This window comes from Chlorocebus sabaeus, chromosome 9 (assembly GCF_047675955.1).
Source record: "Chlorocebus sabaeus isolate Y175 chromosome 9, mChlSab1.0.hap1, whole genome shotgun sequence".
NCBI lineage: Eukaryota > Metazoa > Chordata > Mammalia > Primates > Cercopithecidae > Chlorocebus > Chlorocebus sabaeus.
The window spans coordinates 90319158-90345880 of NC_132912.1; positions in this window are offsets into that span (position 1 = coordinate 90319158).

Here is a 26723-nt window from a genome sequence, read left to right on the forward strand (position 1 = left end):
TTCCAGCTCCTTTGTCCTAAATTTCTGCCTGACAATCACCCATTTCAAGGAATAAAAGGATATAATAAGTGATAAATCTATGCTGGAACTTTTAACCTAAAAAGTTCACATACTATTTCTAGTAAACTGAAAACTATTAGAGAAAGATGGAGGTATTAAAACCTATTCATGAGGAAATCAATGGCAACATATTTTAAATGGTTTTGAATTTTATAAAGATTTACTTTTATAGCACTATGTCCTTTTTCTTTTCTTCTCCTTGGTTTGATTTCCAACAGCTGAGCTATTTACTTGTTGAGTTATTTCATATCTATTATTCCATTTAGCCCTTGAGCCCTGTGAGAGTAGGGACTAACTTTATTCCTAGTGCCTGTCACATGGTTTGCACTAAATAAGTGTATTTTTCCAGCCTGCACTACTACTTACAATAAGGAGTTTCTTATATTTACTTGAAAATGTTTTCAACCTTCTAGGGATGACCTCTCATATTATTATTCTATTATTGACCTTTTTATCCTTATTATTGACCTTTCACCTTATTATTCTGATTTAGTGAGCAGATTTTATGTCTCCTTGTCCATACCATTCAAGGCTGTCTAGATTTCAATTGTATCCTCAGATTTTTACTTTCTGCATTGATGAGTCTCAATGTGAACCCTCCAAAGCAGGTTCCTACAGCACTCATCAGTTTCTTTAGTTGAGGGATAGTGGCCACTATGTCCTCAGGATGTTGGAGACATGATGAAATAAAGACAGTGATATTAGCCCCCTAACTGTAATCACTCATGTTGCTCCCACCCATGTCTACCCACTGGAACAGAGAGTGGTGGCATTGTGGTGGTACAGGGCTTGCCGAGGATGTTGGCTTGTAGTTCTATCTCCAAACATCCAAGGCATGTCCTCTTTTTCACCTCTCCTTTAGAATCTGCTTCCCTGAATCATCCCTTTAAGTGCAGGAAGAAAGCTATTTTTAACGTGAAAATTACTGTTCCACAGTTATCTCATGGTGGAAACTCTTAATGGGCTCTTACTTTGGGCATCCGTCTGGCTCTCAGTGCTAGTAACTTTCTTTTCTTCTTATTTTTGTTTTATTGTGTTTTGTTTTAAAGATGGGGTCTCTGTCACCCAGGCTGGAGTGCAGTGGTGTGACCATAGCTCACTGCAACCTTGAACTCCTGGGTTCAAGCAATCCTCCCACCTCAGCCTCCCAAGTAACCGAGACTATAGGCACCCACGAACATGCTTGGCTATCAGTGCTAATAACTTTCTGAAGCTCCATGCCCTTAACTCCAGTGTTCTTTACTTAATGTTTTGAAATATCTGCTGCCCACAAATCCTAGCACATTTCTGAAGTTACCAATATTTTAAGACCTCCCATACCCCTTTTTCTCCTGTCTTCCCATCTCATTGTTATTAGCCTCATAGTTGCAAGGCCCGAGCCCAGCATCCACCACACACCATATCCCATACATACAAATACAGCAAAGATAATATCGAACATTTCATTTTTCACTTTAGCCTGGTGAAAATTAATATGTATTTAAGTATTTTATAGGCATGACTCTTAGTTTTAGGTTGTCTGTCTGGTCCATCCTTATTTCTACCTTTAAATCCAGAGCTATTTCCACCGGCTTGAGATAAAAGAAGACACTAGGTCCTAAGTCTTCCACTTCGTTCCCTATGGGTTTTGTTCGTTTGTTTGTTGGCTTGTTTTTGGTAGAGATGAGGTCTCACTCTGTTTCCCAGGCTGGAGTGCAGTGGTGCAATCATAGTTTACTGCAGCCTCAAACTCCTGGGTTCAAGCAATCCTCCTGCCTCAGGCTCTGGAGTCACTGGGGTTACAGGCATGAGCGACTGCACCTGGCTTCAATTTCCTGATTAGATTTTTCTCTCTGCAGCTAGCTTCTTTCTTCCTGCCTGAGTCATTTTCTTGTCCTGGGAGACATTTTTCTGTCTTGGACATTTGTCGAATTGAAAGCAAGGCACTTCATTAATGTCTGTCCTCGACTTCTGTTTGACACACTTCCCATGTCTTCAAGTCATGGTATCTCTAAAACGATTCATATTGCTTTTCATTACTAAGCTTTTTTTCCAAAGTACTCCTCTTCAGCCTTCATTCCTGATGTCTTTATATTTCTCTAGAAGGTCTTATATGCTAGATATACACCTCCTTTAGACACTTATCATTAACCCAATTTAGGGTAAGATAAATTTTTTTACATTATAGTTCTTTTATTCTCTTAAGAGTGAGCACTCTTGGCCAGGCGCGGTGGCTCAAGCTTGTAATCCCAGCACTTTGGGAGGCCGAGACGGGCGAATCACAAGGTCAGGAGATCGAGACCATCCTGGCTAACCCAGTGAAACCCCATCTCTACCTAAAAATACAAAAAACTAGCTGGGTGAGGTGGCGGGCGCCTGTAGTCCCAGCTACTCGGGAGGCTGAGGCAGGAAAATGGTGTAAACCCGGGAGGCGGAGCTTGTAGTGAGCTGAGATCTGGCCACTGCACTCCAGCCTGGGCAACAGAGCGAGACTCTGTCTCAAAAAAAAAAAAAGAGTGAGCACTCTTATAAATACCAACAACTGCTCACAGTGGTCCTAGTAGGGACATAAAGTAAATTGAAATGGACATTGTTTGGCAGGTGATTTTTATATCCTTCCTGACGATGCTGGTTCAATTTAACATATTGGTCTAATTTGTTTTTAATCCCAAACCCAATTAATAATACAAAAGTAATACATATTCATTCTAGAGTATTTGGAATATATAGCTAATCCCAACAACCAATCAGAGATAACTACTTATCTTTTTCCTTTCAGTCGCTTTTTATATACACATACACTTAAACCTATCTCTTTATCAAATTTTGATCAGTTATACACATAGGGAATTGAAATAATCAAATATTTCTACAATTCTTATAAGTAAAAATAGTAATAAAAAATGACATTCAATTTGTACTTGTTTATTCTGGTGTGTGTTTTCCTCCTTTTTTTTTTTTTTTTGCAGTTTTAAAAAACAAACATTTATTTTCTCCCACAGTTTCTGAGGAATCAAAAAACAGCATTTCTACGTGGTTCTGCCACCAGGTCTCTCATGAGGCTGCTAGAGCTGTTGACCAGAGCTAGACTGTTGCTGGTGAATCTGCTTCCGGGTTCATTCCTGTGGTTGCTGACAGGGCTCCATTCCTCCCTGGCTGGTGGCTGAAAGCTTCAGTTCCTCATCGCGTGGGGCTCGCCATAGGGCTTTTCACAACATGGTAGCTTGCTTCCCCCAGAGTGAGAGCTGTCTTCCGTGTCGCTCGCGCTGGGAGTTGGAGACTGGAGCTGTTCCTATTCGGCCATCTTGCTCTGCCCTCTGTTTTCCTCTTTTAAAATAATTGCTTAGTTTTCCAGATTGGCCAGCAAAAACTTATTTAATTTATAAAGTAACTGAAATACTCTCTTTTTAAAAGTGAAAAAATATGCTATAATAATTTAATGATTAAACAAAATGAAAACGGTAATAAAATAGAATAAAATATTTATCTTGAATGTTGGAAAGTGAAACAAAGCATATTCAGTGTTCAATTGAATGACTATCAAGTGGTATCTGGAAAGTTTTATAGAAACCTAGTATTTTTATAGATCTTTTTGAATAGAAATACTGGTTATTGGGTTTACGTCACTCAAGAAATCCTTTTGCTTAATAGGGGTATATCACTAATACAGTTAAGTGTTGGTTATTGTATTGTATAAGTGTTGGTTATTGTATTTTCACACTGCTATAAAGAACTACTTGAGAATAGGTAATTTATAAAGAAAAAGAGGTTTAATCAACTCACAGTTCCGCGGGGCTGGGGAAACTTACAATCATGGCTGTAGGTGAAGGAGAAGCAAGACACATCTTACATGGTGGCAGGAGAGAGTAAAAGAGTGAGGGGGGAATTGCCACACTTTAAAACTATCAGATCTTGTGAGAACTTACTCACTATCATGAGAACAGCAAGAGAGAAATCTGCCGCCATGATCTAATCACCTCCCACCATGCCTTTCCTCCAACATGTGAGGATTACAATTTGAGATGAGATTTGCGTGAGGACACAGAGCCAAACCATATCAGTTGTATAGATTGAATATTGAAATATTGAGTCATATATTGAATACTGAAATATATGTAATTCTCAAATTATGAACACTTAGCTGGCAAATGTTCTTATATGTGAATGGCTCATTAAGCTTTAGTTTTCTTGTTCACTGTTGCTGCTCTGGATGACAATCTTGCTATCCATGCAGACAGCACCACCTATTGGCCAGCACCCAGGGCCCACTCTGAGTGATTTCCTTACCACCTTTCCTTTTTCTCAAGGTCCTCATGGCCCTGCAGTGCTTGAGTACTTGTTTTTGACTGCTGGGAATCAGTTTGTTTGACTGAAGACTGTCACACATATCCACACATTCTTTAAAATCCCTTTCTTCTTCTTACACTTCTCTTCCAAAGCTTGCCTGGTTACCTTAATTGAATCTCACTCTCTCTCTCTCTTTCTCTCTTCCATCCTTCTGTCCTTCCTTTCTTCCTTCCTTCCTTCCTTTCTTTTCTTCCTTCCTTCCTTCCTTCCTCTTTCTTTCTTTCTTTCTTTCTTTCTTTCTTTCTTTCTTTCTTTCTTTCTTTCTTTCTTTCTTTCTTTTTCTTTCTTTCTTTCTTTTTCTTTCTTCTTTCTTTCTTTCCTTCTTTCTTTCTTTTCTTTCTTTTTTCTTTCTCTTTCTCTCTCCTTCTTTCCTTCCTTCCTTCCTTCCTTCTTTCCTTTCTTTTTTTGAAAGAGGGTCTTTCTCTGTTGCCCAGGCTGAAGTGCAGTGGCATGATCTCAGCGCACTGCAGCCTTTACTTCCTAGGCTCAGGCAATCCTCCCACCGCAGCCTCCCAAGTAGCTGGGACTACAGGCATGAGCCGCCATGCCTGGCTAATTTTTGTATTTGTTGTAGAGACAGGGTTTCACCATCTTGTCCAGGCTGGTCTTGAACTCCTGGGCTTAAGTGATCTGCCCACCTCAGCCTCCCAAAATGTTGGATTACAGGCATGAGCCACTGTGCTCAGCCTCTTTTTCCTTTTATTTTATTTTTTTTCTTTAATACCAAGCTTCTGCTTTGCTTCTTCCATTCTTCTTTCCTGTTTTCTAAGGGATTACTGAAGTGGTTTTTTTCCCCTCTCTTTTTCTTTTTTCTCCTCATACTGGTTTGGAAGTTATATATTTTCTTTGCATTATTTCAGTAGTTGTTACTAAAATATTTTTAGTTGAATGCTTCATTATGTTCCCATTCCATCTTTGTTTTTATATTTAGATTTTATTTCACCAAAAAATTTTAAAAACCCATAGTTGAAAATATCAAATACCTCCTCATGAGCCTTATATCCCTCCTTCCTTCCCCTGAAACAATCCTTTACATTTCTTTTACTGGTCATGTTGGTATCTACTTCCATGTCTCCAAAAAACATTCATTTCTCAATTTCTTATATTTCTCAACTTTCCAGTTTTTGGTATTATCTATTGACTTCCCACTCTAGAAAATGACTGCTCCCACCATACATGTGCCTTCTTTCCTCTTCATGCCCTCACAATACAGTCATATTATGTTTGCGTTTGATACCAAGCAATATATTTACATTAATATAACTATGCACAAACTGTTCACAGCTGAGCCATGTAGGAAACTATGATTAATTTTTCTTTCCTGAGCAGCTTTTTGCTTGCCCTGGAGGTAATTATCTTGTTTTACCATTTGCTTAGTTTTCTAGGTACTTATCACTAATTTAATCGCAAATTATTTACCAGTTCTCTAAATCTTCTCTTAAGATACTAAGATTCATTGCTTTCATCTTCCTGACAAAATCTCTTTCATTTTCCTGATAGCCTATTGGTCTTTATGCCTGATGCACAAGACAAAAAGCTGTCACCTTGGGACTTGCCCTCCCCGTCATTCCAGCCTCACTGTCTTACTCTACTGCATGTATCTTCCAACCCAGGTGTATCTCCTGGGTGTGTTGCCCTGATCTTCCACTTTCTTGGTTTAATTTCTTGTTTTGGTGAAGATGGTAAGCTCTGAGCAGCTTAGTTAGGGAACCGTGATGTCACTGCATTTAGGTTTTCCTCCTGGGCTGATCAGGTAAGATTCTTCCAATCTCCTGTCAGAAGAGTCAAAGTTGGCTACTACTATTTTAGATCTGGGTTAAGCGAGATAGTGGGGTAGAGAGAGCTGGGCGTTCAATATGCATGCATTTTCTTAAGCTGGCTTTGTTCAGTGCAATGCTCCCAACTTCAACTCTGCTCGGGATCCCCAAGCAGGAAACCTGTTCTCTTTCTCCTGTGAATATGCTTCCTGCGAAAGAAAAGGAAAATAGAAGGGGTGCCTTTTCATGATTGGAAAGGATCTAATGATGTGACTGCTTCTTAAATAAACTTTCAACGCGTCATTCTCATTTTAGTCTCTCCTCTTCACCACACTTCCAGAAGAATCTGATGCTGTCAATTGCTGAGACCTGGAGGCTCTTTCGTGTAAAACAAGTTGCTTCTTGGCTTTCCTGCTGCTGGTTTAGTATTTTAATTTGGGAGTTCTGCTAAGTCTTTTCTCACTCATTCATTTTTCCAAAATTGTGTTATTGTTTCTTTTCCCATGGCCCAGGACTTAAAAACTTTCACTGACAAATTAACTGGATTTGGGGAGGACCAAATTTGATGCGTGTGTTTAATTTGCTCCCTACATCTGGGAGCTCCATTAAATTTTTTACAAGCATAACTTGACATAATAAAGTCTAAATTTAATTAATAGATTTACCCTTAACCTCAACAATACAAGGGCTTTAGAAAAAAAAATTTTTTTTTTTTTTTTTGAGATGGAGTCTCACACTGTGGCCCAGGCTGGAGTGCAGTGGCGCGATCTCGGCTCACTGCAAGCTCCGCCTCCCGGATTCACGCCATTCTCCTGCCTCAGTCTCCTGAGTAGCTGAGACTACAGGCGCCCACCACCAAGTCCGGCTAATTTTTTGTACTTTTAGTAGAGATGGGGTTTCACCGTGTTAGCCAGGATGGTCTCAATCTCCTGACGTCGTCATCCGCCCACCTCGGCCTCCCAAAGTTCTGGGATTACAGACGTGAGCCACTGTTCCCCGCCGGGGTTTAGAAACTTTTAATAATAATTACCCCATATTCCCTATTAATGTTTATTGTTTTAATTCTGCCTCTTAAATACATTCCATCTCCAAATTAGCCATTGTTCCCCATTATTGTTGTGTATAAGAGTGCTTATTTAGATATAGCCAGATGTTTATACATTTATACATTTCTTGGTCCACCATTTCTTCTTGCATGTGACTCCTTCCTCTGGGTTCAGTGTTCTTACCACTGAAGTACATCTTTACTGAAGATGCTGTTGGTGCCCTGTCCGGAATCTCTTCACTGGGCTAGTGTACTCATCCCTTAGCTGCTGAGAGTGTTGGCTGCCAATAGTTCACACTCTTTCCCTGAGGAGTCCCTTCAAGCCAACAATTTCAGAAAATGCCTAGAAGGTGACAGCCTTCCCCCATGGGTAGCTCACAGCCAATGACTGATTGATATCGGTGTACAGAACTGAGGCTCCAGAACTCCCTGTGGGATCACACTGAGGCTAGACTTCAGCTAAACCCATATCTTTCTCAGCTTCTTTTCCTGTCCTGTTCTGCTTCCTTCCCCGCTGTTCAGATTTCTTCTGAGAGCACTCCCTCAGGCATTACTTGGGCAGGAATCTAAGTCTCAGGGTCAGCTGCAAGAGCCCAACCTAAGAGAGTTGATAGCAGTAGTAGTTCTATACACCTGAGTCTCAAGATGGGATTCTGGAGTTTGCTCACTCACCAGTGGTTCTATCAGAATCTCTTCCCGGAAGATAATCTCAGATGTGCTCCTGAAGTGCAATTGCTAACACTTTTACTTGTTGTGAACCAGGACAGCATATAAGTAGAAGCGAATGCATTAACTTGTGTGATGTATCTGGTATTTGAGGGTACAGGAGGAAAAGTAACTTGAAGGATTGTTGAATTGGGAGAGTATTGCTAAGCACCACTGATGCACTAAGTATAGATGCCAGGATCAAATCTATTAAACACTAATTTAAACCCAAGTGTGAGAGTCAAAAGGCCTCCATGGAAGCCTTTAAAAAGTCCCTCATCACTGGCAGCCAGAAGGCCAACTGAACTGAAGCCCAGGTGCAGCCTGTAATTACGAGTGGCAGAATGTCAGAGAAGGTTAATTCTCAGCCTGGGTAAGTCTCCTTCAAGAGAGTCAGGGTCCGGCCGGGCGCGGTGGCTCAAGCCTGTAATCCCAGCACTTTGGGAGGCCGAGACGGGTGGATCACAAGGTCAGGAGATCGAGACCATCCTGGCTGACACGGTGAAACCCCGTCTCTACTAAAAAATACAAAAAACTAGCCGGGCGAGGTGGCGGGCGCCTGTAGTCCCAGCTACTCGGGAGGCTGAGGCAGGAGAATGGCGTGAACCCGGTTGGCGGAGCTTGCAGTGAGCTGAGATCTGGCCACTGCACTCCAGCCTGGGCCTCAGAGCGAAACTCCATCTCAAAAAAAAAAAAAAAAAAAAAAAAAGAGAGTCAGGGTCCTGATAGGAAAAAAATGGGAACATGAGAATTGGAATGGGGAAACTTATTAGACACACTTAAGGACCTTGGCCTCTCAGCTTCTCCAGAATATCTAGGCCTACAGAGGTGGCCCACTCCCTTCCTGGAAGATGGAAGACCTTCTCCTTGCTTGGAAACTATATGGAAGCTTCGAGTAAGTCAAGTGTCTTACAGAACAATGTTGGTCCTGCTCAGAATCTACTCCCACTTCTCTCCCTGATACTAGCCAGTATGAGGACTAAGTTTCAGTATAATCCACCTCGGTAAGTACAGTGTCTCATAAGGGAGGGGAGGATCATATGGCAAAGGAGCTGCAGGACTGGCTGACTTAGACCAGCAGGAGCCCAGAGAAAATGCCTGGAAGTGGATCCCAAAGATGCTGGATCAAGAGTGGGGAACAGGAAGTCAGGAAAGGGACACTTTGCTGTTATGGTAATACTGTGCAGTGACATAGGATTTGACACCCTGGCAATGGCTGTGGAATGACTGTTAGAAGCTTGGCTTTCCTACTATTTCTGTGACATTAATCACATTTTAATCACAACTTTCATATCTGTAAAATGGAGGACTGGGACAATATTGATTATTTATTTTTAAAAAACTATTATTTTAGGTTCAGGGATACATGTGAAGGTTTGTTACATAGGTAAACTCATGTCACGGGGGTTCGTTGTACAGATTATTTCATCACCCAGGTATTAAGCCCAGTACCCGATAGGCATCTTTTCTTCTCCTTTCCCTTCTCCCACCCTCCACCCTTAAGTAGACCCCAGTGTCTGTTGTTTCCTTCTTTGGGTTTATAAGTTCACATCATTCAGCTCCCACTTATAAGTCAGAACATGTGGTATTTGGTTTTCTGTTTCTGTGTTAGTTTGCTAAGGATGATAGCCTCCAGCACCATCTGTGTTCCCATGAAATACATGATCTCATTCTTTTTTATGACTGCACAGTATTCCATGGTATAAATGTACCAAATTTTCTTTATCCAATTTGTTGTTGATGGGCATTTAGGTTGATTCTATATCTTTGCTATTGTGAATAGTGCTGTTGAATATCAAGCAGCTATGGAATGCCCCCAGAAAGCACGTAGAAGGAGTTTGTTATCTGAAATTCAGGCATTGCATGCACAAATGAATGGTAGGAAAATGACTCTGAAAAGAGAACAAAAGAATGAGAAACCAAGCCAAGATGAACATTTGCATGCTTGTGTTTATGGTAGAATGATTTATATTTCTCAGGGTATATACCCAGTAATGGGATTGCTGGGTCAAAATTGTAGTTCTACTTTTAGCTCTCTGAGGAATCACCATACTGCTTTCCACAGTGGTTGAACTAATTCGCACTCCTACCAACAGAATGTAAGTGTTTTCATTTCTCTGTAACCTCACCAGCATCTATTATTTTTTGACTTTTTAATAATAGCCATTCTGACTGGTGTGAGATGATATCTTCATAGGGGTTTTGATTTGCATTTCTCTAATGATCAGTAATATTGAGCTTTTGTTCATGTGCTTGTTTGGCCACATGTATGTCTTCTTTTGAAAAGTGTCTGTTTATGTTCTTTGCCCACTTTCTAAGGGGTCCTTTGCCCACTTTCTATGGGGTTGTTTTTCTCTTGTAAAATTGTTTAAGCTTCTTATAGATGATGGATATTAGACCTTTGTCAGATGCACAGTTTGAAAATTTTCTCCCATTCTGTACATTGTCTGTTTACTCTGATGATAATTTCTTTTGCTACACAGAAGCCTTAAGATTAATTAGATCCTTCTTGTCAATTTTTGCTTTTCTTGCAATTGCTTTTGGTATCTTCGTCATGAAACCTTTGTCTGTTCCGATGTCCAGGATGGTATTGCCTAAGTTGTCTTCCAGAGTTTTTATAGTTTTGGGTTCTACATTTAAGTCTTTAATCCATCTCGAGTTGATTTTTGTAAATGGTATAAAGAAGGGGTCCAGCTTTAATCTTTTGCATATATTTGCTTAGTCATCCCAGCACCAGTTATTGAATAGGAAGTCTTTTCCCCATTGCTTGTTTTTGCCAGCTTTGTTGAAGATCAGATTATTGTAGTTGTGTGGACTTATTTCTGGGCTCTCTATTCTGTTCTATTGGTCTGTATGCTTGGTTTTGCACCAGTACCATGCTATTTTGTTTACTGTAGCTCTGTAGTATAGTTTGAGGTTAGGTAAAATGATGCCTCCAGCTTCGTTATTTTTGCTTAGGATTGCCTTGACTATTTGAGCTCTTTTTGGTTCCATATACATTTTAAAATAGATTTTTCTAGTTCTGTGAAAAAGGTTGTTGGCAGTTTAGTAGGAATAGCATTGAATCTGTAAATTCTTTGGGCAGTATGGCAATTTTAATAATACTGATTTTTTCTATCCATGAGCATGGAATGTTTTTCCATTTGTTTGTGTCTTCTCTGATATTTTTGAGCAGTGCTTTGTAATTCTCATTGTAGAGGTCTTTCACCTCCCTAGTTAGCTGTATTCCTAAGTATTTGATTCTTTCTGTGACCATTGTGAATGGGATTGCCTTTCTGATTTAACTCTTGTCTTGGCTGTTGTTGGTGTATAGGAATACTGGTGTTTTTTGTACATTGATTTTGTATCTTGAAACTTTGCTGAAGTTGTTTATCAGCTGAAGGAAATTTTGGGCCAAGACTATGAGGTTTTCTAGATGTAGGCCAGGCGCAGTGGCTCACGCCTGTAATCCCAGCACTTTGGGAGGCTGAGGTGGGTGGACCACCTGAGGTTTGGAGTTCGAGACTAGCCTGACCAACATGGAGAAATCCTGTCTCTACTAAAAAATACAAAATTAGCCAAGCATGGTGGTGCATACTTCTAGTCCCAGCTACTCTAGTCCCAGGAGGCTGAGGCAGGAGAATCACTTGAACCCAGGAGGTGGAGGTTGTGGTGAGCCGAGATCATGCCACTGCATTCCAACATGGGCAATAAGAGTGAGATCCTGTCTCAAAAAAAAAAAAAAAAAAAAGAGGTTTTCTAGATATAGAATAATGTCATCTGCAAAGACAGATAGTTTGACTTCCTTTCTTCCTATTTGGATGCCTTTTATTTCTATTTCTTGCCTGACTGTTCTGTCTACAACTTCCAATACTATGTTGAGTAGGAGTGGTGAGAGAGGGAATCCTTGTCTTGTGCCAGTTTTCAAGGGGAATGCTTCCAGCTTTTCCTGTTCAGTGTGATGTTGACTGTGGCTTTGTCAAAGATGACTCTTATTATTTTGAGGTGTGCTCCTTCAATATCTAGTTTATTGAGAGTTTTTAACATGAAGAGGTGTTGAATTTTATGTAAAGTGTTTTGAGATAATTATGTGGTTTCTGTCTTTAGTTCTGTTTATGTGATGAATCACATTTATTGATTTGTGTATGTTGAACCAACCTTGCATCCCAGGGATGAAGTCTATTTGATCATGGTGGATTAACTTTTTGATGTGCTGCTGGATTCAGTTTGCAATTATTTTGTTGAGGATTTTTGCATTGATGTTCATCAAGGATATTGGCCTGATGTTTTCTTTTTTGTTGTGTCTCTGCCAAATTTTGGTATCAGAATAATGCTGGCTTCATAGAATGAGTAGAGGAAGAGTCCTTCCTCCCTAGTTTTTTGGAATAGTTTTTGTAGAAATGGTACCAGCTCTTCTTTGTACATATGGTAAAATTCAGCTGTGAATCCATTAGATCATGAGCTTTATTTTGGTTGGTAGGCTATTTATTACTGATTTAATTTTGGAGATCATTATTGGTCTATTCAGGGGATCTGTTTCTTCCAGATTCAGTCTTGGGAGGGTGTATGTGTCCAGGAATTTATCCATCTCTTCTAGGTTTTCTAGTTTATGTGCATAGTGGTTTCTGGTGGTTATTTTTATTTCTGTGGGGTCAGTGGTAACATTTCCTTCATCATTTCCAATTGTGTTTATTTGGATCTTCTCTCTTCTTCATTAGTCTAGCTGGTAACCTATCTATCTTATTAATTTTTTAAAAGAACCAACTCCTGGATTTGTTGATCTTTTGAATGGTTTCTTGTGTCTCAGATTCCTTCAGTTCAGCTCTGATTTTGGTTATTTCTTGTTTTCTGCTAGCTTTGTGGTTGATTTTTTCTTGCCTCTCTAATTCCTTCATTTGTTATGTTAAGTTGTTAATTTGAGATCTTTCCCACTTTTTGATGTGGGCATTTTGTGCAATGAATTTCCCTTTTAACACTGCCTTAGCTGTGTCCCAGAGATTTTTCCACTTGCTTCCATTTGTTTTCCATTTGCTTGGTAGATTTTCCTCCATTCATTTATTTTGAGCCTTTTGGTGTCATTATGTGTGAGATGGGTCTCTTAAAGACAGCATACCATTGGGACTTGCTTTTTTATCCATCTTGCCACTCTGTGCCTTTTAAGTGGAGCATTTAGCCCATTTACATTCAAAGTTACTATTGTTATGTGTGTATTTGATCCTGTCGTGTTGTTAGCTGATTATGTTGGTTTGTTTGTGTGATTGCTTTATAGTGACACTGGTCTGTGTGTTTAAGTATGTTTCTGTATTAGCTGGTAGTGATCTTTTCTTTCTATATTTAGTGCTTCTTTCGAGTTCTCTTGTAAGGCAGGTCTGGTAGTAACGAACTCCCTCAACATTTACCTATCTGAAAAGAATCTTATTTCTCCTTCCCTTGAGAAGCTTAGTTTGGCTGCATATAAAATTCTCGGTTGAAGATTGTTTTCTGTAAAAATGTTGAATACAGGCCCCCGATCTCTTTTGGCTTATAGCGTTTCAGCTGAGAGGTCCACTGTTAGCCTGATGGGATTTCCTTTGCAGGTAACCTGCCCTTTCTCTCTGGCTGCCTTTAACATTCTTTCATTTTTACGTTGGAAAATCTGACAATTATGTGTCTTGGGGATGATCTTCTCTTGTAGCATCTTGAAGGAGTTCTCTGTATTTCCTGTATTTGACTGTTGTCCTCTCTAGCAAGGTTGTGGAACTTTTCAGGGACAATATATTGAAATATGTTTTCTAAGCCATTTGCTTTCTCCCCCCTATTTTCAGGGATACCCGTGATTTGTAGATTTGGCTTCTTTACAAAGGATGCCCCTACTTCTTGGAGGTTTTGTTCATTCCTTTTTATTCTTTTCTCTTTATTTTTGTCTGACTGTCTTATTTCAGAAAGCCAGCTTTTGAGTTCTGAGATTCTTTTCTCAGCTTGGTTTATTCTACTGTTAATACTTGTGATTGCATTGTGAAATTCTTATTTCTGTGTTATTCAGCTGTGTCACACCTGTTAGGTTCTTTATTATACTGACTATTTTGTCTTTCAGTTTCTGTATCACTTTATTGTGATTCTTAGTTTCCTTGGATTGGGTTTTGTTGTCCTCCTGAATCTCAATGATCTTCACTCCTATACATATCCTAAATTCTATTCCTGCCATTTTAGCCAGCTCAGCCTGGTTAAGCACTCTTGTTAGAGAACTTGTGTGGTCATTTGGAGCACATATGACACTCTGGCCGTTTGAATTACTGAAGTTCTTGCATTAGTTCTTTCTCGTCTCCATATGTGGGTGTTCCTTTAACTGCCATATAGATTGAGTACAGTCAATAGACTTCTGGATGTTTTCACTAGGTTGAGGCTTTGTGCAGGGTCTTTTTTTGAAGCTGATCTCTTGTCTCTAGTTTCAGAAGTGAGTATGTTAGTGAGGTATTCTTGGTGTTGAAGCTTTGGGGTCTGATCCAGTAGGTGGCACTTAGGCTTATTGGTCAGTTGGTAGACTCTTGCTTAGTTGTGTGGCTCCTCTATATTTTCTCACAGTTGCAGATGTGTTTGCTCTCAGTGCTCTGAAAGTGTGGGTTCCTCTCCCCATTGAGGGCTGGCTGTATGGCTGTAGATTGTGGTTTGACACTCCTAGCTGCCCACTGCAGCTCTGGTGCAATGTCAGTGTTTATGTTCCTTCCCCAACTTGGAGGCAACAGAGGAAAGGACCTTAGTAGTGGTTGTGGTCAAGGGTCTTTCGCTTGTCTCCCAGGAGCACCACCCCAGAGAGATGTAGGTCAGCAATTCCTCAGTGCAATCACCCCAGGATGGAGGGTCTGTGCTGTGGGCTCAAGTCAGGGGTTCTCTCTGGTGATGAGTGGGGGCTGGGGGTGTGGGAACCATGGGAGATGGACTGGCCTCCTCTTCTTGCGTTGATTGTAGCTTGTCAGAGGTATAGAAAAGGCACTTAGGGTCTTTTCTTCTTCATTAGTCTAAGGGTAGTAAGGGCAGTTCTACTGCAGAGAGGCAATGGCAGAGAGACTTTCAGGAACAATATGTATTAACTAATTGTTTCAACAAATATTTGTTGACAATTCAACATGTACCAGACACTGTGTTAGGCAAGGGGTCTTCAGTGGGCCACAAATAGATGTGGTCCTTGACCATATCATTGGAGCTTAATGGGAGAGACTGATAGTAAGCAAGTAAACAACAACACAAAAGTAAGGTAATTCAGGTTGTGACAACCTCTGTGAAGGAAATATATAGGATGCTGTAATAGTGACTAGAGCAAGGAATGGCCTAATTGAGCTAAGATAATCAGGAAGGGTGTCTGTGAGGAGTTGACATTAAGCTAACAATTAAGAATAAGAAGCCAGCCACGTCAACAGCTTGGGTAGGAGCTTTCCAGGCTGAAGGGAATGGAAATACACAGGCCTAAAGGTAAGAAGGAGATGGGTGTCTTCTGGAAACTGATAAAAAGTCAGAGTGGCTCAGATACGCTGATATGTCCCCTGGTATTTTTTAAAATTTTTGGCCAGGCGCAGTGGCTCATGCCTGTAATCCCAGCACTTTGAGAGGCCGAGGTGGGTGGATCATAAGGTCAGGAGTTCGAGACCAGCCTGACTAATATGGTGAAACCCCGTCTCTACTACAAATACAAAAATTAGCTGGGTGTGGTGGCACGTGCCTGTAATCCCAGCTACTCAGGAGGCTGAGGCAGGAGAATCTCTTGAACTTGGGAGGCGGAAGTTGCAGTGAGCTGAGATCGCGCCACTGCACTCCAGCCTGGGTGACAGAGAGGACTCCATCTCAAAAAATAAAAATAAAAATTAATTTTTGAGGATATATTGTAGGTGTATATATTTATGGGGTACATGTAATGTTTTGATACAGGTATTCAATATGTAATAATCACATTATGGAGAATGGAGCATCCATCACCTCAAGCATTTACTCTTTGTGTCACAAAGAGTCCCATTATACTCTTTTAGTTATTTTAGAACGTACAATTAAATTATTATTGACTATAGTCACCCTGTTGTGCTGTCAAATACTCAGCTTTATTCATTCTTTCCAACTATTTTTTTGTACCCATTAACCGTCCTTACCTCCCTACCCACCCCACCCCCATTACCCTACCCAGCCTCTGGTAGCCATCCTTCTACTCTCTATCTTCATGCTTTCAATTGTTTTGATTTTTAGATCCAACAAATAAGTGAGAACATGTGATGTTTGTCTTTCTGTGCCTGGCTTATTTCAGTTAATGTAATGACCTACAGTTCCCTCCATGTTATTGCAAATGACAATATCTCATTCTTCTTTATGGCTGAATAATAATCCATTGCAGATAATTGCCACATTTTCTGTATCCATTCATCTGTGAATGGACACTTGGGTTGCTTCCAAATTTTGGCTATTGTGAATAGTGCTGCAACAAACATGGGAATGCAAATATATTTTCTATATACTGAGATCCTTTCTTTTGAGTATATACCCAGTAGATTGTGGGATCATATGGTAGCTCTATTTTTACTTATTTGAGAAACCTCCAAACTCTTCTCCATAGTGGTTGTACTAATTTACATTCTCATCAACAACATATGAGGGTTTCCTTTTCTCCACATCCTCTCCAGCATTTGTTATTGCCCTGGTATTATTTTGCTTCTTAAATATTAGAAGTATACTTAGTGTTATATATTCTGTGATTGTAAGTAAAACTGACTTTGCTACATAGTATGGATAGAATATTTTGAAGTTATTACTATAAGCTGACACATTGTTTTTTTTCTATTATAAACAATAACATTTGTTTCCATTTATTGAGGGCCTGTTTAATGTTAACTACTTTTCAGATATTCCTTATCTCATTTAATTCTCCCAACAATTCTACAAGAAAGCTAATATTATCCCATTTTATAGATGAGGAAATTGAGGCTTACAGAGGGCAAGTAACTTGCCCAAGGTCACTCAGTACCAGCAAATTGATTTTTTTTTTCCCTTCTCCCTGCCCCCAAATACCTGCCCCACACCACAAAAAAAAAAAAAAAAAAAAAAAAAAAAACCTACTTCTGTAGATCTAGTTGTCTATTTCCAAATGCAAGGCTTAAATTTTAAGCCTTGGAGTTTTCAATTTAAAGACTTTGCCATGAAATACAGTATATTACTTTATCATAGAAAACAAATAGAGCCTTTTCTTGATAGACACAGTGAACACCAAATTCTTTCTTTTAGGTTGCATCTAACAATTCTCTCCTTAAGCCAATAGATATTATTTCAACAAATTAACCCAGTTTTGATTTGGATGGCAAGACTCAAAGACAACAACAACAAAAAAATCACAATTTGATTTAAAAGTTAAAGTCAGTAAACTATAGAAGCAGTGTATTAGTCTGTTCTCACACTGCTAATGAAGACATACCCCAGACTAGGTAATGTATAAAGGAAAGAGGTTTAATTGACTCACAGTTCCACATGGCTGAGGAGGCCTCACAATCATGGTGGAAGGCTAAAGGCACATCTCACGTGGTTGCAGACAAGAGGGCATGTGTAGGGGAACTCCCCTTTATAAAACCATCAGAACTTGTGAGACTTATTCACTATCACGAGAACATCATGGAAAGAATACACCCTCGTAATTCAATTACCTCCACCTGGTCCCACCCTTGATCGCACGTGGGGATTGTTATAATTCAAGGTGAGACTTGGGTGGGGACACAGAGCCAAACCATATCATTTGAAGGGGGCTAGCCCCTCCACACCTGTGGGTATTTCTCATCAGGTTGGACGAGAGACTGAGAAAAGAAATAAGACACAGAGACAAAGTATAGAGAAAGAACAGTGGGCCCAGGAGACCAGTGCTCATCATACAGAGGACCTGCACCAGCACGGGTCTCTGAGTTCCCTCAGTATTTATTGATTACTATTTTCACTATCTCAGCAAAGAGAATGTGGCAGGAGAACCAGGTGATAGTGGGGAGAAGGTCAGCAGGAAAGCATGTGAGCAAAGGAAACTATGTCACAAATAAGTTCAAGGCAAGGTACTATGCCTGGATGTGCACATAGGCCAGATTTTTGCTTCTCTCCACCCAAACGTCTCAGTGTAGTAAAAAGTAACAGAGCAGCATTGCCGCCAGCATATCTCACCTCCAGTCACAGGGCGGTTTTCTCCTATCTCAGAATAGAAGGAATGTATGATCGGGTTTTACGCTGAGACATTCCGTTCCCAGGGGCATGCAGGCATGCAGGAGATGGAGGCCTTCCTCTTGTCTCAACCGCAAGAGGCCTTCCTCTTTTACTAATCCTCCTCAGCACAGACCCTTTACGGGTGTCGAGCTGGGGGACGGTCAGGTCTTTCCCTTCCTATGAGGCCATATCTCAGGCTGTCTCAGTTGGGGGAAACCTTGGACAATACCCAGGCTTTCCACAGTTCATTGTGCCCCTGGTTAATCGAGAATGGAGAATGGTGATGACTTTTACCAGCATACTGCCTGTAAACATATTGTTAACAAGGCACATCCTGCACAGCCCTAGATCCCTTAAACCTTGATTCCATATAGCACATGTTTCTGTGAGCACAAGGTTGGGGCTAAAGTTACAGATTAACAGCATCTCAAGGCAAAACAATTGCTCAGGGTACAGATCAAAATGGAGTTTCTTATGTCTTCCTTTTCTACATAGACACAGTAACAATCTGTTCTCTCTTTCTTTTCCCTACAATCATTCCACCCCTGGCCCCTCTCAAATCTCATGTCCTCACATTTCAAAAACACAATCATGCCCTTTCAACAGTCCCCAAAAAACTGAACTCATTTCAGCATCAACCCAAAAGTCTAACTCCAAAGTTTCATCCAAAACAAGGCAAGTCCCTTCCACCTATGAATCTGTAAAATCAAAAGCAAATTAGTTATGTCCTAAATATAATGGGGGTATAGGCATTGCATGAATACACCCATTCCAAATGGGAGAAATTGGCCAAAACAAAGAGGTTACAGGGCCTACGCAAGTCCAAAATCCAGCGGGGCAGCCAAATCTTAATGCTGTGAAATTATCTTCTTTGACTCCATGTCCTGATGCAAGAACTGGGCACCCGTAGCCTTGGGCAGCTCCACCCCTTTGGCTTTGCAGGGTACAGCCCCTCTCCTGTCTGCTTTCATGCACTGGCATTGAGTGTCTTTTCTAAGTGTACAGTGTAAGCTGTTAGTGTATTTACCATTCTGGGGTCTGCAGGAGAGTGCCCCTCTTCTCACAGCTCCACTAGGCAGCAACCCAGTGGGGACTCTGTGTGGGGCCTCCAACTCCACATTTCCCTTCCACGCTGCCCTAGCAGAGATTCTCCATGAAGGTGCTGCCCCTACAGCATACTTCTTCCTGGACATTCAAGCATTTGCATACATCCAATGAAATTGAGACGGAGGTTCCCAAACTTTCGTTCTTGACTTCTGTGTACCCACAGGCTCAACATCATGTGGAAGCTGCCAAGCTGCACCCTCTGAAGCCACAACCCAAGCTCTATCTTGGCCCCTTTTAGCCATAGCTGGAGCAGCTAGGATGTAGGGCACCAAGTTGTTAGGCTCCTCACAGCAATGAGGCCCTGGACCTGGCCCAGGAAACCATTTGTTCCTCCTATGCCTCCAGTCCTGTGATGGGAGAGGCTTCCAGGAAGGTCTCTGACATGCCCTGGAGACTTTTCCCCATTGTCTTGGACATTAACATTTGGCTCCTTGTTACATGGACATTTCTGCAGCTGGCTTGGATTTCTCCTCAGAAAATAAGTTTTTCTTTTCTATCACATCATCAAGCTGCAAATTTTCCAAACTTTTATGCCCTGCTTCCCTTTTAAACATAACTTACGATTCCAAACCATATCTTTGTGAATAAAACTGAATGCTTTAGCAGCACCCAAGTCACCTCTTGAATGCTTTGCTGCTTAGAACTTTCCTTCACCAGATGACCTAAATCATCTCTCTCAAGTTCAAAGTTCCACAAATCTCTAGGGCGGGGGCAAAATGCCACCAGTCTCCTTGCTAAAGTATAAAAAGAGTCACCTTTGCTTCAGTTCCCAACAAACTCCTCATCTCCATCTGAGACCACTTTGGTCTGTACTTTATTGTCCATAAATATCACTTCAGCATTTTGGTCAAAGCCACTCAACAAGTCTCTAGCAAGTTCCAAACTTTCCCATACTTTTCTGTCTTCTTCTGAGCCCTCCAAACTGTTCCAACCTCTGCCTGTTACCCAGTTCCAAAATCACTTCCACATTTTCTGGTGTCTTTACAGCAGCACTCCACTACCCGGTACCAATTTACTGTATTAATCTGTTCCCATGTTGCTAATGAAGACATACCCAAGACTGGGTAATGTATAAAGAAAAGAGGTTTAATTGATTCACAGTTCCACATGGCTGGGGAGGCCTCACAGTCATGGTGTAAGGCAAAAAGCACACCTTACATGGTAGCAGGCAAGAGGGCATGTGTAGGAGAACTCCCTTTATAGAACCATCAGATCTCATGAGACTTATTCACTATCATGAGAACAGCATGGGAAAAAAACCACCTCCCCATGATTCAATTACCTCTCACTGGGTTCCTCTGAGAACACAAGGAGATTATTACAATTCAAGGTGAGAGACTTGGGTGGGGACACAGAGCCAAACCATCTCAAGAAGGAACTACACAACAATAAAAACAACAAAAAACGTAACATGTAACCAATAGCACCTTAAATGTTTATGTTTTTGGTGATTATATCAACATCAAAGAAATGTAAATCAAAACCACAATAAGACAACATCTCACACTAATTAGAATGGCTATTACTACAAAGTCAAAAAATAACAGATGTTGGCAAGGCTACAGAGAAAAGGGAATACTTACACACTGTTTATAGGAATGTAAACTAGTTCAGCCACTGTGGAAAGCAATTTGGAGATTTCTCAAAGAATTTAAATTAGAATTACCATTTGACCCATCTATCCCATTACTGGATATATACCCAAAGGAAAATAAATAATTTTACCCAAAAGGCACATGCACTTGTATGCTAATCACAGCACTATTCACAATAGCAAAGACATGGAATCAACCTAGGTGTCCATCAATGGTGGATTGGATAAAGAAAATGTGATACATATATACCATGGAATACTATGTAGCCATAAAAAGAATGAAATTATGTCCTTTGTGGCAACATGGATGCAACTGGAGGCCATTATCCTAAGCGAATTAACACAGAAACAGAAAATCAAATACTGCATGTTCTCACTTATAAGTGGGAGCTAAACATTGGGTACACATGGGCATAAAGATGGGAACAATAAATGCTGGCAAATACTAGAGGGAGGAGAGAAGGGGGCAAGGGTTGAAAAACCAACCATTGTGTATTATGCTCACTACCTGGGTGACGGGACTCAGCTTCATGCAACATACCCATGTAATAAACCTGCACATGTACCCACTGATTCTAAAATAAAAGTTGAAACTATACATATTTTTTAAAGAAGTTACCTCAATACTCTTTGTGAAAGGTGACAAGGCAGTGGAAATGGAAAGGTAAGGAGATCAGGAATTCAAAAGACATTTTTCAAGTGTAATCCACTTGAAACAGAATGAAGAAGAGGAGAAGAGGATTGGATACACATACAGGTTGCAAAGAGGGTCTGTAGCACATCTCTCTTTTGAAATTTATATTTATACCACTATATACCTAGGGAATGTTTCAGAGAAGAAAGATAGGGGAATACAATAAATTGACTAATTACTTGAGATTTTCTCTAGCTTTATCTGTGTTTAAAAACAGGATTATAAATTTAGAGGAAGGCAGCAATGACAATTAAATTATCCTATATTCTATCTCTTCTGTATGAGACTATTCCAATATTTCTACTCTGGAGGACTCTAATAGGCTCATCCTGGAACGCCCATCTTCCTCTATACTGACTTACAACTTTGTTCAAATCCCAGGATACATCTATGTAAATAATGCAATCAACTCTTTACATATGCAGAATGAGCTTGACTTTTAGCAAGATGTAACAACTTTACATTATAAGATGCTCCTATAACTCCTTCATTCATTCTTCCTGAATCAATGTCTTCCGTCCTCTGAGTCATTTCTCTTTAATTCTATTTTTATTTTTCTTTGCCTTTAGGTTTCACTCACTTTTATGGTAAACACTTTAGGTAATATTTTTCATGAAGGATGGATTATGAAAATAAATGATACAATGTAAGCCATTGACATGTCATATCATTGGGATAAATGATAGTAGGTAATTTGAGAGTTTCAATTTGATAAAAGGGGCTTAGCCAAATGATAAGGCTTAGCATTAAGGTATTTCAAATTGTAATATATTCAGATTTAATTTTATAAAAGTTAAGATCATGTAAATACCTCAACCATATAAATTGATAAATTGCCTTCATCTCCAGTCAACCATTTACATCATTTTCCAAGAGATGCGTTTTAATGTAATGCGAGGCAGCTTTATTCTCTGAGTCATCTGTAATACTTCTTGTTACTACAGCCAAAGACCTCATCAGCATTTTCATTTTCATTATAAATTCCAAACCATCAATACAAGTTAAAAATTCAACACCAGTTTATGAAACAAGGGGGAGAAAAGAAAAATATGCATATTTTCTTCCATATTTTGGGATCCTGTATAAGAAAAAATTAATTTTTCTGCAAACACAAGATTGAATTGGGCATTCTGAATACATGTTGTTGAGATAAGCAAAATATTTGGTCCTAGAAGCTGAGAGGACATGTTACTGAATGATTGTTTAGCACTAAAGGTTTATCTTCAAAGAGGTCTTGAAATAAGAATATGTAATTAGGCTGGGTGCAGTGGCTCACATCTATAGTCCTAGCACTTTTGAAGGCCAAGGCAGGTGGATCACTTGAGCCCAGGAGTTCAAGACCAGACTGGGTAATATGGCAAAACCTTGAATGTTTGTACAAAAAGTATATGGTGTTTTGTGCCTGTAGTCCCAGCTACTCAGAAAGCTGAGGTGGAAAAATTGCCTGAGGCTGGTGGGGTCAAGGCTGCAGTGAGCTGTGATCACACCACTGCACTCCAGCCAGGAAAGGAAAGGAAAGGAAAGGGGAGGGGAGGGGAAGGGAGGGGAGGGAAAAGAAAACGAAGAAGAATATATAATTAGTTTCTACTTGAATCTTACTTGAATGCATTTTACTGAATTTCACTTATGCAAACATGTACTAGCTTACAAAAATGTATGCAACATCTTTATGAGGCAGATACTGTGTTAGGAGACACAAGAGACAAACAATGTAGACGATTCCTCTTTCTGTGAAGTTTATGGTCCAGAGGAGAAGAAATACGTTACATATATAACCTCTAATTCATTCATTTATTCTTTTCTTTTCTTTTCAATTTCTTGAGACAGAGACTCGCTCTGTTACCCAGGCAGGAGTACAGTGGTGCAATCATGGCTCACTGCAGCCTCAACTCCTGGGCTCAAATGCTCCGCCCACTTCAGCCTCCTGAGTAGCTGGAACCACAGTCATGCACCACCATACATGGCCAATTATTTTATTTTTTGTGGAGATGGGAATCTCACTATGTTGTCCAGCCTGGTCTTGAACTCCTGGGTTAAAGCAATCCTCCTGCCTCGGCCTCCCAAAGTGCTGATTACAAGTGTGAACCACTGCACCTGCCCCTTATTCACTTATTTATTGACAAATGTTTACTGAGGTACTACCATATGTCAGGCACTTTTCTAGGCATTGGGAATATAGCAGTGTATAAACCTGATAATCCCTACCTTCATGGAGTGTAACTTCTGATTGTGGTAAGTACTGCAGAAGAAAATGCAGGCTGCTACAGGAACCCCTTCAACATAAGCCCCATAGCTGGTCTAACCATTTGCTCAAAAGCCTCCTCAAGAGGGCTGGGAAACTGTGTTTCCTTCAGATGAGATGAGGCTGGACTAGACTGGAGAGCGTGAGAGTGATGGAGGAGCACTTCATTTATGCCTGAAGATCCCTGTACCATGCACTTGTTTTGTGTGCAATGTGTAACCACCAGACTGATGAACAGCACCTGGTCACTTAAAGGTGTCTCTGTGACATACCTGGACTGGGCTACATGTGCCTGCATTGTATGTATGTATGTATGAATAGACCTGGGGAAACTTCTCTGCTTTCAAAGTACCTGATAAGACCCTCATCATTAAATTATCATCTACAAGCATGCATTTTTGGGAAAGGTTTTTAAGACCAGGAAGTCACACACCTTGGTCCTTTTAGAAAATTTTGCCCATGTATCTTGATTGTGCTGACTTTCTTCTGTGTCCTTCAGATAATTAAATTCTTTTATTTTTTCCAAGTGGTATCTGTATCTGATCTTTCCATCCATCTAAACTTGCTATGAAAATCTGTCCATTTGGACCAGGCACAAGTGGCTCATACCTGTAATCCCAGCACTTTCAGAAGCCAAGGTAGGAGCATTGCTTGAGCCCAGAATTCAAGATCAGCCTAAGCAACATAGTGAGACCTTGTCTCTACAAAAAATAAAAATAAAAACATTTAGCCAGGCATGGTGGTGCATGCCTGTGGTGCCGGGTACCTGGGAGGCTGAGGTGGGAAGATCGTTTGAGCCCAGGAAGTCAAGTCTGCAGTGAGCTGTGATCATACCACTGCATTCCAGCCTGGGCAACAGAGCAAGACCCAGTCTTAAAAAAAATGTAAATACACAAAATAAAATCAATCAATTTAGTGGTTGTATGCCATAAGTTAGATTGAACAAATGATGTATCATCCAGCTTTCGCATACTATTTTAAAGGTGATAACAGAAATTATGAGAGAACTTTAAAACACTTTCTAGTTTAGGCATTACATCCTATGGCCATACACTATAAGGATCATTAAATAGGGTCAAGGTCTTTCTTTTCACTATAAAGTTCTGCTAAGGTCATTCTTTTCACAATAAAGTTTTATCTGAGAGCATGAACAGACTTGCTCTGCATGGAATATATAGCTACCTTGGTGGATGATTTGAGGGAAGTTAAAGAAAGCTTTTTAAATAAAAAATGTCCCGACCTGTCTTAGTCCATTTGGCCTGCGATAACAACATACAATAGACTGGGTGGTTTATAAACCACAGAATTTTATTTCTCACAGTTCTGGGAGCTGGAAAGTCTAAGAGCAAGGTGCTAGAAGATTCAGTGTTTGATAATGGCTTTCTTCCTCATAGACAGCTGTCTTCTCACTCTAATGTCACATGGTAGAAGGGGTAAGAGGTGTCTCTTGGGCCTCTTATTTTTCACTCAGGATCTATACTTAACATGCTTCACATGTAGTAGGTGGTTTTCTGTAATCACCTGAGAGCTTCTCTTGTCCACTGCACAGATAGAGCCAGTTTACTGAGATGGCAGTATAGTAGAGACACCTAAGATACATGTAGATTATTATAGATTTACTGAGACAGAGTATTACAGAGAAAGAATTTAATTAATGCAGGGCTAGCCATGTGGAAGATGAGTGTTTATGACTCAAATTAGCCTCCCCCAAAATTCGAAGACCGGGGTTTTTATAGGGATTATTTGGTGGACAGGGGCTAGGAAATGGGAAGTGCTGACTGGTTGGGTTGGGGATGAAATCAAAGGGAGTCAAAGCTGTCTTCTTGTGCTGAATCAGTTTCTGGGTGGGGTCACAAAACCAGTTAAGCCAGTTTATCAGTCTGGGTGACACCAGCTGGTCCATCAGAATGAGCATCTGAAAAATACCTCGAACATCAATCTGAGGTTTTACAACAGTGATATTGTCTACAGGAGCAATTGGGGAGATTACGAATCTTGTGACCTCTGGCTATGTGACTCCTGAGTCATAATTTTCAATCTTGTCAGTTTCTAATTTGTCAGTTTTACAAAGTTGGTTTCAGTCCCCAAGCAAGGAGGGAGCCGGGAAAGGCTATTGTCATCCTTGCTCTAAGGTCAAACTATTAAGTAAATTCCTCCCGAAGTTAGCTTGGCCTTTGCCTAGGAATAAAGAAGAACAGCTTGGGGATTAGAAGCAAGATGGAGTCAGCTATGTTAGATTTTTCTTACGGTCATAATTTTGCAAAATTGGTTTCAATCCCACTAATGTTTTCCCACCCCTCTTGCCCTGAAGAAGTTCAAGAGTAGAGCATCCCTCCTTATGACACCTCACCTGAGAGCTCTCAGCTTATGAATCATTTTGCTGCCAGTTTGGGGGCAAAAAAAATACCCCTACATTATCTTTCATTGATGGCTGTCATGTTAAAGGAACTCATGTCCATTTAAGAGAACATAACAATTTGAAAAGGGATATCAATTGAACAATGACAGATGGCTCATGCTGATACAAGAATAACAGAAGAAACAGAAGAGCACTTTAATTGAAATGTAATGAAAACTCTCCAGCAGAGAGAATTTGAGAGCATAAAACAATCCCTGAAACTTAAAACACAATTTCAAATGTCAAAATTCAATAGAAAATTTGTGGGGAAAAAACAGTTATCTGGAAGATTGATTAAGGGAACATTTTACAACACTGTAAATAATACATAATATAAATATATATTTAAATATAAACATATTTATATTTAAATATATATGGTTTTTATATGGTTTAAATATTAATATATATTATATCTATATCTATAATATATATTTATATTTAAATATAAAGAAATAAAAATAATGCATGAAAAGTTAACAAAAATGAGGGATAGATTCAGGAGACCTTATGCACTTGGATTTCATGAAGAGAGAAAGAGACAGACGGAGAGCTTTGATTATAAAGGGTAATAAAACTTTCCTGAACTGAAGAAAGATTTCAAGTTTTGAAATGAAAGTGTACTCTA